This window comes from Condylostylus longicornis, unplaced genomic scaffold (assembly GCF_029603195.1).
Source record: "Condylostylus longicornis isolate FDR11 unplaced genomic scaffold, ASM2960319v2 ptg000023l, whole genome shotgun sequence".
Classification (NCBI taxonomy): domain Eukaryota; kingdom Metazoa; phylum Arthropoda; class Insecta; order Diptera; family Dolichopodidae; genus Condylostylus; species Condylostylus longicornis.
In genome coordinates, this window is record NW_026577992.1 from 2,095,678 (window position 1) to 2,109,376 (window position 13,699).

The 13,699-nt window shown below is 22.1% G+C and overlaps 1 protein-coding gene across 1 annotated transcript in view; it reads right to left on the bottom strand.

The window, feature by feature from the left end:
* Positions 1–9,855, bottom strand: part of LOC129606985 (uncharacterized) — a 248,231-nt gene extending 238,376 nt beyond the window's left edge. Inside the window, exon 1 of the mRNA XM_055517651.1 lies at positions 9,692–9,855. The gene's annotated coding sequence lies outside the window, so the exon portion shown is untranslated. The remainder of the gene's footprint in view (positions 1–9,691) is intronic.
* Between the last annotated feature and the right edge of the window lie 3,844 nt (positions 9,856–13,699).

Here is a 13,699-nt window from a genome sequence, read left to right on the forward strand (position 1 = left end):
AAATTCATTAAAATAAATAAATAAATTGTATGATATACAAGCTTACTATATCGCACTGTATACTACCATAATAAAATGTAGGTCCATTTTCTGACCATATCTGTGCATATTTTATTCAGTATGCACACAGTACTTATTACATATTATATGGGACACAATACATACATAATCATATATATGACATTACTTATAGATATACATATAATGTGATTATTGCAATAGATTTAGATTTAAATAAATTCCAAATAAATTTGAATATGTGAACTTTAAAACAAAAGAATATACATGTAGACAGCATGAAATTTCATTTGCAAATTAAAAATTCATTTGTGAAAACAAAAAAAAAAAGAAGAAATTATCCAAATGATATTTTGACCATAATCTCCGGTTTTTCATAAAATTTCCAAAAAAAAAAATTTTATAGAAATTTTATTGTCCTCTTTTTTTTCTATTTTTTCCTTTCTTTTTTTGTTTAGATATCAAAAAACAAGAAAAAAAAAATTGCTCTTTCCTCATGTTGCCAAATGTAATAAATGCTTTTTTTTTTATTTCACAGTTAATCAGACTCTAGAGTCTTGGAAAACCAAACTCTGGAACTAGAAAAAAGTGAAAAGCCTGAATATTTTCTTAAAAATTAAAAAATTTTTTTTTTTTAGAATTAATAGCGTTTATTAAAAGTTTTTAATGGGTCTAGAAAAGTTTTTTTTCCACCCGGGCTCATAATAATATAGATTAAAATTTTTAGTAATTTTTATAACAAAATTACGAAAAGAACAAATTTCTCTTAATAATTATACGTAAACACTTGAGTTGATCGTATTTTTGTTCTGCGTACTCCATATGCATACGCCTAAATGCATGCAAATACATTCATAAACCATAAATTTTTAATGTAAAGCTACTAAAGCCCAAAATCTATTTTAAATCAACTTAATCTAAAATTAGTTCAAAATATTTTAGGAAGAATACTTATAAGGATTAAATTCGGTTTTATGCATACTATAAAATTATGCATTCCTTAATTTTGCTTAAAATAATTTTTGGTTAAATTAATGAAAAAACTTTATTTAAAATCGTAGATAAGATGAAAATTTCAAAATCATTTATAACCTGTATACATAATAAATACCTGCACATATTCTGTATGGGTACAATAACGTAGTATTTTTTGGTATGATTATGTGCCTGAATTTGCATATTTATAATATATGGTTGGTTTTCGGAAAAATATTCATGATGATGCAATGGAAATACTAATAAAAATGAATTAATATGCACTTTAAGTATAATTTTTAATACTTTTTTTTTTTTTTAATTTTTTTACCTTTTCTTAATGTGTAGAGTTTTATCTTTAAAATTCAAATACCTTTTTAATTTTCACTTAAATACATTTCGGTATTCTCGAATTTTTAACATTATCTATAATTTTAAATGAAAAGGATTAATTTAATAAATGAAAGGTTTGGAATTGAAAAGGCTTGTAACTTTTTTAATTTTTAATTTTTCTTCTTTTTTTGTTCTAAGTACTTCGAATGATTTAAAAAGAAGAAAAACGAAAGAAAAAAAAGGAGGCATTGCAAATGAACAGTCTAGAAAAGTTTTAAAAATATCTGAAATTGCTTTTAAATTTAAGTGTTAGGCAATTTTTATCTTAAAACAAAAAAAAAAAAAATTTCAAGTGCACACAATGGATTAGAGCATTTCTGAATATTTTAAATTAAAATATTCACTGTTTTGGATTTATAGCTTTTAATTATTTGTATAGCAATTAGTCTTCTTCAGTATAAACAATAGTATATGGACGCATTTAAGAGCCTAGTGTGTTGCACAATGGACACCAAAAATGATATACACAAGTGTCTTTATTTAAATATGTTGATTACTGAACAAAAATTGAATTTATTGTTCTTGATTATAAAAAAGTTCACTTAGTTCTTTGTAATAAATTAGAAACAGAGTTGCTTCATATTATGTGAGCAATATTTCGTACAAGTGAAAACAATGCTGATAATCAAACCAAATGAATTGGAGAAATTAAATTACAAAATAACTGCATATCAATTCATTTTTAAGCAAATATTTTTAATAACTTTTCAATAGTTGAGCAAAAACTTAAAACCTTGTTTTTTGTTTTGTATGAAACTTAGCTTAATTTTGGCTTCAAACCTTTTTGCAAATTAAAAAATATTTAGTTAATTTGATTATTACTTAACTAATTCGTCCTTTTCCAAAAAGAAACGCTTTTCATATGTTTTATGCTGTATATATGCAAGTATGTGTTTCTTAACTTCTCCTGCAGTTTGAATTTACAAACAGAACAGTTTGCCAGTTTTTAGACAACGCTGTAAATGTTATAAAGTAAGACTAAATGAAGACAAAGTGTGAAAACTCTAAAACATTATTACTTATATGTATACATACAATATACTTCATTAAATCAAATATAAATCCAAAATCAATAGCAAAATCATAAAAGTTCCTAACAATATGCAATCATTAAAAAAAAAAAATCGAATCATCTTTAACAAAATTCAATAATTTTTCTATTATAAAAGAACAACTTTGTAACGCACTTTTCGATTTCAATAAAAAAAATTGTCTACAAAAATTAAAAACTTTTCGAAATTTTCTTTTTCCCTTTTCCAAATAAAAAACTTTAAATTGAAAAGAAAAAAATTCAATTTAGAAATTTCAAATGTATGTATGAGAATTATAAGAAAAGAGACGATTATATTGCCGAAGCTCTATACTTTTTTTTTAAGATTTTATCATGGTTAAAAGAAAACTATTTCTCCTTTCTACAAAAAAATTTTTGCAATGGTCTTAAAATAGCAAGAAAAAATTAAAAAAAAACTCAAATTCCCTCTAACTTTCCAAGGACTATTTTTAGTTCTTATATCTCTGTTAAATACCACTTTGGGTGTATAAAGTTTATTTTGAGTTTCTGTTTTTTTTCCTAAAAAACTAATGTCAACAAAATAAAAGAAAAAATCATAAAGGTTTGTTTTTTTTTTGTTGAAAATCTAAGTGGAAAATAAAAGATTTTCGTGAAATAAAATATTTTTTAACATGCCAAGCATATTCCTTTCCCAAGACGAATGAATTTTCTAATAGTGAATTTTAAAATTTCATAAGCTTTATCGTACATAACGCCTCCTGTTCCTTATGCTGTACAAAAAGAATTTCTTCTCCTTTTTGACATTTAAAAAAGCATTTACAATAATTATTCTTGTATTATCACGTGTTCCAGATGGTTTGTTATGGCTATAATTTTTTGCTTTAGTATTATGAAAAAGAAAAACAAAAATTTGTTTTGTATGTAAAACAAATTTTGTTCTAAAATTGTTTATACTTCAATGACCCAACCATATTTTTGTTTTAATATAAAATTAATTTTTGAATAAAAATAGTTTGCGATTATTCATTTCGCATGTTAGAAAAATATTTTTGTTTTGTTTAATTAAAATAATTGATATATTAATCATTTCTTATATAAAATCGAAAAAAATAAAGCAAATACTGCAAGTTTTTAAGTCTCCGTTTTTCCTTAAATTCATATAATAATCTAACAAAATTTTATTAAGGCAAGAATTACGCGATTCGAGCGGATTGCTATGACGCGGAAAATGCTCTATTTCTCATATTAAATTTCTAAAAAACATAATTATTATTAATCAAATCAAATCGAAATCATCAAATTCGAGGTCTTTTGGGCATAAACGAGAGAATATATGCATAAAAATAAAATGCATAAAAATAAAAATAAAAAATAGAACAAGCCTTTTGAGAAACTTACTTTTAAAAAATAAATTTCTTGAATCCTAGATTACTGTGTAGTAGAGTGGCGCAGTGTAATCGTTGCTGGGCCCATAACTTGTTGAGTTTGATACTTGTGCTCTATTCAAAGGTTATGGAAAGAGTAATTAAGTTACACATGTATTAAAAAGAGACAGAGTAATCTATTTCATATATTAATGCAATTAAATACCAAACATAGTTGGGGCTAATGTTGATCATATTATTTGATCTCCATATAGTTTATAATTTCAACACTTTATTTCTTGAGAATGCCATTAAGTATTAAATTTAATCTTCAAATTTCAAGTTTGTTTCTTGAACTTTATTTTTGACAATAGAAAATTTTGTACAATTTTTGTATTTTGGCGGTCTGCCTCTTCAAAAATCAATATTCTGAACAGTAAATAAATTTCATCCCAAAAAGTATTACAAAAATGTTAAAATATAACAAAAACTTTTTGAATTCTACAAGTACATGCTGCCAAAATCCTATCGTACCTGAAGTGCTAAAAAATAAATTGAAATTTGTTTTTTATGGGGCATCAGAATTTTTTAAAAAACAAATTTACTTTATTGAAAAATTTATCAATTAAAAAAAAATAGTATGGTTCCACAAAATTTAACCTATTTTTCTCTTTTAGATATTTAATCAAAAATAAATCTTCATATTGTAATTTAAATACACACCTGCTGTGCAAAATTTAGGACATAATAGAATAAAAAAAAAAGTAGGTATATATAAAGGTATACTGAAATTTCTAAAACAGAAATCAAACAAAATTATGTAGGTTGTATTTACAAAACCCTCACAATATCAAAAAATTATAAAGATTTCATAATTTTCATGTCCGCAAAATGATTTTCTTTAACAATTTTCAATATTCTACATATTTTTTTAAAATAATCTTTTAACAATTAGATTTTAAACTTTACTGAAGAAATTTTTTCAAAAGAAATAAAATTTTTGTAATAAAATTAAAAGTTATGAACAAAGGAATTGTTTCCTTTAAAAAAATTAAAAAATGGAAAAAAAAAGATTATTCTTTATAAAACTTTTTTACAAGAACTTATATATTACTTAAGTACCTTTAACTAGATTGTGCTTACATAAAAGAAAATGTTATGTTTTAAGAAAAATTTTATTATATTATAGCGGATTGTTATACAAATTTTCTATTGTCCTTGTTACCTATAAAAATAGTAGATCAAACTAAGATTTTCACTATAGAAAATCATTTTCATGTTCTTAAGGACTCAATTTTTTTATAGACATTGTGTAGAAATCTGTTGATGCTAATGTCCTCTATATAGTATGAATAAAATTACATTGAATTGATTAAATTTAGGAGTTAATGGATTCATTAAAATCAGTTTTAGATTTTCACCTATACTACAAGTATAAATAATTTAGATTTCATTATTTGAGTTCTTCACCCAAACTACAATGTTCTAAAACAAGTTTAATTTCAAAATTTCAGAAATTGTTTTAGTAAATCAAAATGTTGACTACAATATATCAAACATTTCCAGATTTATAATTTTAAATAAGGCATTATTTAAAATTTCATTTTCATTTATTAAAAACTACATGAGTTTTCCAAATGATTTTCGTTTAACTTGATCTATATTGCATTAAACTTAAATTTTTTACAAAATTTTCTAAAAATATTCCTCAATATATTTCAATATCGGATATTTAATAAAATATATTTACATTGTTGCACAATAAAGTACAAAATTACTAGTTTGAATTAATTTAAAAATTCTGAATATAACAATGTTCACATCCAATAATATTAATTAAACAAAAATTATTTCATTAGCACTTCATTTATGTTGAGAATACTTTATTATAAAAGGGCTTAACCTTGTCAATTACTACCCTACATTTAATTTTATAATGATATTGTCAATTAAAATCCAATTAAAGTTATTTAAAATATAGATTCCAATATGATAATGTGAAACAACACTGAATAAGTATGCCGCATTGTTGAAATATAATTTTTTTCCTGAATTTTTTATGAAAAGCGAGTGAAACTTTAAGCAAATTATACAAAAAGTTATCAATTAAAAATATATAGGATAATTAAATTTAATAAAATTTTAAAAATAAATTATGAAGGTTAAAAAGAATTCAGAGGAAAATTTAAAAATTGTAGTACAAGATGTAATAATTTATGTAAAATGAATGCGGCACAAGATCTTCTGTTTTTGTTATAACTTCTCAAGCGACTATTCTCGAATTAGTATTAAATTTTTAGTAGGTTAATTACTGCAAGTTCATAGAGATCTTACACAAATTCCATTGTATTTTCGGCGTTCAATTTAAATAAAATTCATAAAAGTGATAGCACTATTTTTAAGCAAGATTAACCACGACAACTTTCAAGAATTAGACCTTGCGGTATTATCAATATCATTGATTTTCAACACCTTTCCGAAAAAAATTAAAAAAAAAATGGTTATTAGTTTCTTTCTGTCCGTCCATCCGTGGAAACTTTTAGAAAACTTCCTCACCCTTGAAGATAGAAAGCTGAAGTTTCATGTGTACATAAATCTTTACTAGAAACTTATTTCTGTAGAAGAAAGTTTTTAACCATTTCACCCCTCTAAAATGTCACTTTTTCTTTATTTCTACAAACATTTTTTTAAATTCTACAAAGGCAAAAAAGTAGTGGGGAATGGCTTCTTCTACCGCGGCTTACCACAGCAAGTTTTAGAGGTCAAGTCGGAAATTTAGCAGTTTTCAGACACTAATAAATTTTTTTCTACCTCCACTCCCTCTCAATTTATCGTTTCATGAAATTTCTCAAATTCGAATTTTCCGCACCATATATTATTTACGAAACTGTAACATTTTTCAAATTTCTATAAACACTGAAAGCTAAAGGGAAATTATATTCCAACAAAAAATATAATTATTTTTCTCAACTGATGCAAAGAACCCTTGAATTATATTTTGTTTTATTACAAAAATTACATACACCATCATCCTAAATGTATGCAATTTTTTAAATATATTTAGTACATGAAGTAATTTAAGTAATATAATTGATTATTATTAATAGTATTTTCACCTATTGAAAGGAAAAGTGCTACTTTAAAAACCATTGGTTTTAAAACAATTTATTATATTTAATTAAAAAAGTTAAAATAGAATAATTAAATCAGAAATTTATAAAACAAATTAATTTCTTGGGGAAGAAAAATAATTTATATATAAAATTCCAAGTTAATCTATTTTGAATAATCTATTTTGACCCGTTGTAAACGTCCCATTCCCAAGACCTGAGATACCTAACCAAGACAAACACAAGTATAAATTTGGATTAAAATCGATTACGCCGAAATTAAGATACACGAATACAAACAATGGCACAGCGACATTTTGTAAAAAAATGTTTAGTTTACGCTTCCCGGTTATAACATAATAATTGTCAAGTATTCAACAATTTTACATTGCAAATTTTCTACCAGAGGTTCACTTATTTGGCACTTTTTTTCAATAATAGATCCCGATTTGAAAACCTTTATTGTTTTATTTCGTATAACGAATAAATTAGAAAAATTACCATTACAGTTTGAATTTTATTTGCATTCATGAACGCAATATTAAGAAACATCGCCAACTAAATTACAATTCTAGCTTATCCATAAAAAAGTAAATCCATAGATTAATAAATAGAGCTTCATAAATAGAGCTTGTTTATAGTAAACTAAAGACCTAAATGAATAAATTCATATAGGCACTTATAAATCTTTGCAATTTTCAACCACTGCATTTGGGATTATTTTTGGAACTAATATACGAATATTATACAATAAATCATAAAATTAATATTTTATAATAATATCTAAAATATGAATGCGTCGCACACATTCTACTTATTTTACCGCATCTTGTTATTTATCGCTTTATATTATATTACGATATATGTATACGTTACAACGTAGCATCTTTCAAGAAAATGACACAAAACACAATCAATTTTAGAATGAAATTTAAATTCATAAAAATTTATACATATTACATATTTCAACATGAAAAACTTATTACGTTCCTTGTAATCTATTGGGGTATGTAATATAAAATATTTGTATGAACATAATGTAAGAGTTTGTTCCACATAATGTTAATCCGTTTCTTATCTCATTTTTTTTTTGTCATAAAATATTTTGCTTTTCAGTAAAATTTATTTTACAAAATAAAAACCGTTGATAAATCTAAGTTAATCCTTATATATATGTATATGAATATTTTGTATGACTTTAGTTTTGTATAAAAGACAATAATGTATTGAAATTTACCGTTCTGGAATAAAAGAAATGAACCAATTTCAGTAACGAATATTATTCTAACTTTTAAATTATTTGATCAATTAATAATAAACAAATTTTATTAGGTTACTCCGAAATTAAATTCATAAAAATTATTTTTATTTGTAAAATTTTTTATAAAAATTTTTTTAAGAATTCAAATAAATTGAAAATATTTAAACAATCATGGCTCAATTTCAAGTTTTCCAATTAAGAAGTTCAAAAATTTAAAAATATTTACTTAAAAAATTTTTTTAAATTTCAAAATGAAATTTTTAAATTTAACAAAATAAATTTTTAATGTCCTATATAAAAGTTAAAGAATAAAAGCAGAGCAAAATATTGAAAATTTATTCCCTAATAATTTATTTTTTTTTTTTTTGGAATCCTTATACAATAGGAGCTCTAATATTTTCTACAAGTTTAAATGTCCTTTTTCTTTTTCAATACAATATTATATACAACTTACGGTATTCCATAAAATAAATATTTAAACTTTTCAAATCAATGCAATATTATTATAAAATCTACTTGAGAGTGAAAGAAAAAAAAAATCACTAGAGCAAAATTAAAAATAAGTAAGTAAACATCCTTAAGAATAACGTGTCAAGAAATTCAATCATTTTGTAGGTTTGTGCTTTATACATTTAGCTATACAGGAATACAAGAAAGATATTGTATATATAAAAATGTTTGAAAAATTTAAAATCCTTTTTATTTAGTCTACATAGTTTTCATATACACATATATATACTTATATATGTAGGTTATTCATTCATAACTTTAATTTTACATTAAATTTTCAATAACAGCTTGAAAAATGCAAAAAAAAAAAGAGGAAAAATCAAACCGAAAAAAGTAGGTAACTTTATACTTTAAATTTTTCTTAACCTATTTACATACATTGAAAAAAAAATATGATAAATTTGTTTTTCTTTTCTCATTTCTTGCAATTAAGAAATAATATTGAATGAAGAATTCCAGATTTCAAATTTGCTTTACCTATACGAAAGTAGAAAGAGAGGGGATGATGCATATTTTGAGACACTTAATATAAGCACGTCTATATTTTCTTATATATAGACACTTATATACTTATTAACACATACATAACCTGATTTAATGTTTTCATTTCAAATTTACCCACATCTAGTAGTATAACAATAACACAATTTCTCGCTCTATAGAATTAAATATTTTTATATAAAATTATATCTACCTATAATTTTATTGTATATATTTCCAAAATAAGTAAAAGGTTCATTTGCATATGAAATACACAAATACTTATTTTGAATATAATATAGTATATACTATATACGCACATTATATCCTATATACGCAACAAGAACATTTTATTGAAATTATTTTTGGTGAATTTTTTGAATAGAAAATTCATTTTATCTATTAGAGTAGGTGTTATGGTACCGAAATTCAAGTTATAATTAGTACAAAAGTAAAATTACAAACTAAGTCTCGAATCTGAAATTAAATGACATAGATATTTTATAATAAATATTATTAGAAGAACCAAATATGTAATATAAAAAAATTAATATAAAAATTTACTCACTTTATTTTCCAAATATAAAGTACCTATATTTTTTGAGTTAATAAGTAAATATGTTAAAACAATAATTTCGTTAACATATTATTAATATTACAATTATATTAAATTTAAATCACTTTTATTTATTATTAATTTTGTATTCCTTACAAGTACCTATAATATGTGTTTAACTATTCCAATTATTAAAATTGTTATATATTATATATATTTAAGTACTACTTATATATAATTTTATATTATTAGTTGTACATTATTTATAGAGATTTTTAATTATTTTAATTAATTTCGTTATATTTGTGTATATTATATGCACATAATACTACTTTAAATATTGAATAATGTGTACACATATTAATATATATAGAATATTAATTATTTATTAATATTATAATTATTGAATATTGTGTGCGTATTTCTCTTTTCTTTAGTTATTATTTTGATTAGATATATTTAATTGATTAATTCACTTTCAAAATATATGTGCATAGATGCATAATTTATTATAATTATAATGATATACTTTTATATATTTTTTTATATCCACTATTAATTAATTAATTAATTAAGTTTATTTTTAAATTTATTTAAAAAAAAATTTCATTAATTTTATTTTATTTCTATAGGGTATGAGTTTTATAATTTTGATATTTTCAAAATATGAATTATATAGCTAATTATTATTATAAATTTATTTTCAACTATAATTTATTATAATGACATATACATGTATATATATATATATATATATATATGTAAAATATTTATTTGATTTTTATTCAATAATAATATACTAATTATATTTTTTCTCTAGTTTTTTTTTTATTTCTTTCTCTTCATTTTTGTATAATAATTATCATATACTAATCTTTTGTATATATATACAAAAATATATAATATATAAATTGTATATATATATTTTATCTTGAAAACTAATTAAAAAATCAAATTGCATTCAATTAATTAAAACACTTTTTATTTACTTTTCATTTTTTTTTATTTTTATTCTCTTTTCTTTATAATATTTAAATAATTATCTTCTTAAATTTCTTGTTATTTAACATGAATTCTTTTATACTCCATGATATTAAAATGTTTTTATGTATACATAATATAATATATTGTTATAATATAGTAATGAATATTCTTTTAATTATGTTTTATGCACTATTTTATACTAATTTTATTTCCAGATATTTTCATCTATATTCCACAAGAATTCTATATATAACATTATATCTATGTAATAATATTATAAAATAATTACATACATATTTTCATTTACGGTATGTTGGTATGTAAAAATGAAATGTTCTTTATATTTTCGTTTTTTTTTATTTAACAAATCTTCTCTTAAATTATTTTATCTAGTATTTAAATTGAATTTTTCATTTATGTTTTTTTTTGTTACTTTAATTTTGCATATTGATTATAAAGAATTTCATATGTACGTACCCTCTCGGTATATATATGCACTAATTTAAGAGGACAATAATAAACTAAAAATAAAAAAAAAACTTAATTTTATTTTATTTTTCTTGTTTTTATTTTTTATAATAATAATAATAATAATATCGCGTTACACGATTATTTCGCTTTTTTATTTTCAAAAAAAAAAAAAACGCGAAATTTAAAATTCAACCGAGAAAACTATAGCACTTTTTTCTTTAAATATTTTTCGTATAATTTTTCTTTTAATTTCATCATAATTTAAGAATACAGAATGGAAAATATGTTAAACATATGTGAAAAGAAAATTTATCACGCGCGCGAGAAAAAATATCATTATATTTTATACGTAACGTGTAATCTAGATGACTTCCGACTCTAGACTGAATTGGATGTACAATATAAAAATATTGAGAACATAGAAATGGTACTTAAAGATAGATTTTTTTTTTCTTTCTTTTTATTTTTGTTAATTTTTTATTTTGTTTTTATTTTTTCTGTTTTATGTTTTTATTTTGTTCTTCTTAATTTTTCTTATTATATAGATTTTCTAACTGAATCTCTCTTTTTGTATACTATTATACTTATAATGCCTGTTTTCTGCAACTATACTATATACACATTATATGAATGGTTCTTCCCTGTTAATTTTATTCTTTGTATATTTAATTATAGAATATATTTTTATGTACATATACATAAATAAAACATATCTACATATATTAGCAAAACATAAGAGCGAATAACATAAAAACAATATAAAAGAAGAAAACACATAAAAATTAAATAACAGACCAAAAATAACAACAACAAAAAATTATAAATATGCATAGAATACATTTACATACATATGTATACAAAAATGTATGTATGCAATAATAATTGTATTAGAAGAGCATATAAATAACGGAATAAAAGGAATTAAATGTGATAACATAAAAACAAAATATAAAAACATCGAATAATAAAAATAAAGGAATATTTTAACAGAATAAAATGTTATCGGCTAGCATTTCAAATTGTGTAAAATGGAAAAATGTGTTGAACTGAAAATTTCTGATAACGGTTATTATTATATCGTTTTTATGTATAATTCTTATGCATAAGATATACACAAGTTTTGGGAAACGAAAATGACAGTGCAAAAAAGAAAAAATACGAAATCATTTTTTCCGGTTATTTTTCTCTCTTCTCTCTATTTTCTTGCACATTATTTTTTTAAATACAATATCCGAATTTGTAGTTTGAGTAACAGTTATACACGCAATACAAAATTAAATTTAATTATTGTTTCACTCATTATTTTCACTCCTTCGTTTGTTTAAACAAAAGAAAATCTTCGTATCACTGATAAGTTGATAACATTTGGTACATGTTAAATACATATAATTTATATCTTTACATTACATGTTTATCGTCTAATAAATTTCCCTGAAATTTCTAAAAGAGAAAAATTCCGCAATTTATTTTTAATTATAAAAGATTTTTTTTCCCTTTCGAATTCCCCACATTCATTTTCGTTCGTTATTTTCCGAATATTGACGTTTTTTATTTTTGATCTGTCATTACAACAATTAGTTCTGATTGCGACATTAAAAGAAACAGAGTCAAAATAAAAGGCTGCGAGAAAAAAAACACCAATTCAAATGGTATAAAACAAATGAATAGTAAACATTGAGAATATAAATTAAGGTTTTCTTAGCGAGAGAAAAATTTATAAAAGGATAGAAATTATTACGAGTACTAAACTGTTAACAATATTATTAACCTGCTGAAAATGTTTTGATATAATTGGAAAATATAACGAGATATCTTTATTTCAAACAATATCAAATAAAATTACAATATGACGTTCTGAAAGCCTAAGAAACACAAAAATATTCTTAAAGCCGAAGCGAATGTTGTAGCATGTCCTAGTATTATATTATGTTATGACAATGTGATATAATTTATGCTTATAAAAACACTAGTACAAAACGAATGAATGAACACTTGAATAACATAATGTTATGTTATCTAGTTTAAATGCTATGATGTTTATTGTTGCCCAATAATTCTTGTATTTTGATTAAACAAACTGTTATGTTATGAAAAAGAGATTCATCTATTAAACACTTTTATTATACAAAGTTGTGTCTGCAGATGTACATATACTCGTATGTATGTATGTAGGTAGATTTTGTAATAAATGAAAATTATATAAGCAAGGATATAAATTTAAAGTGACGTCACGAAGAGTAATTAAAAAAGTGTATACATTTATATAACAATACTATATAATAATACTATAAAATGTAATAATAATTTTTTCTTTTTCTTTTAATACTAATTTTTTTAAAAAGGATATATTTAGAAAATACGCATATAAAACGTGATTTAAGGTATCAGTGGAACGATACATTGTATATAATACGTAGAAATATAACTGTTCCTCTTGAATATTAATACATACATACATATACATATATTTTGAATATACCTTTATAAAAATGTTTAAATAAAAGCAAGAATAAAGAAAAATTGTTATAAACCAAAATATACACATAATAGACTTATAAGAGGATA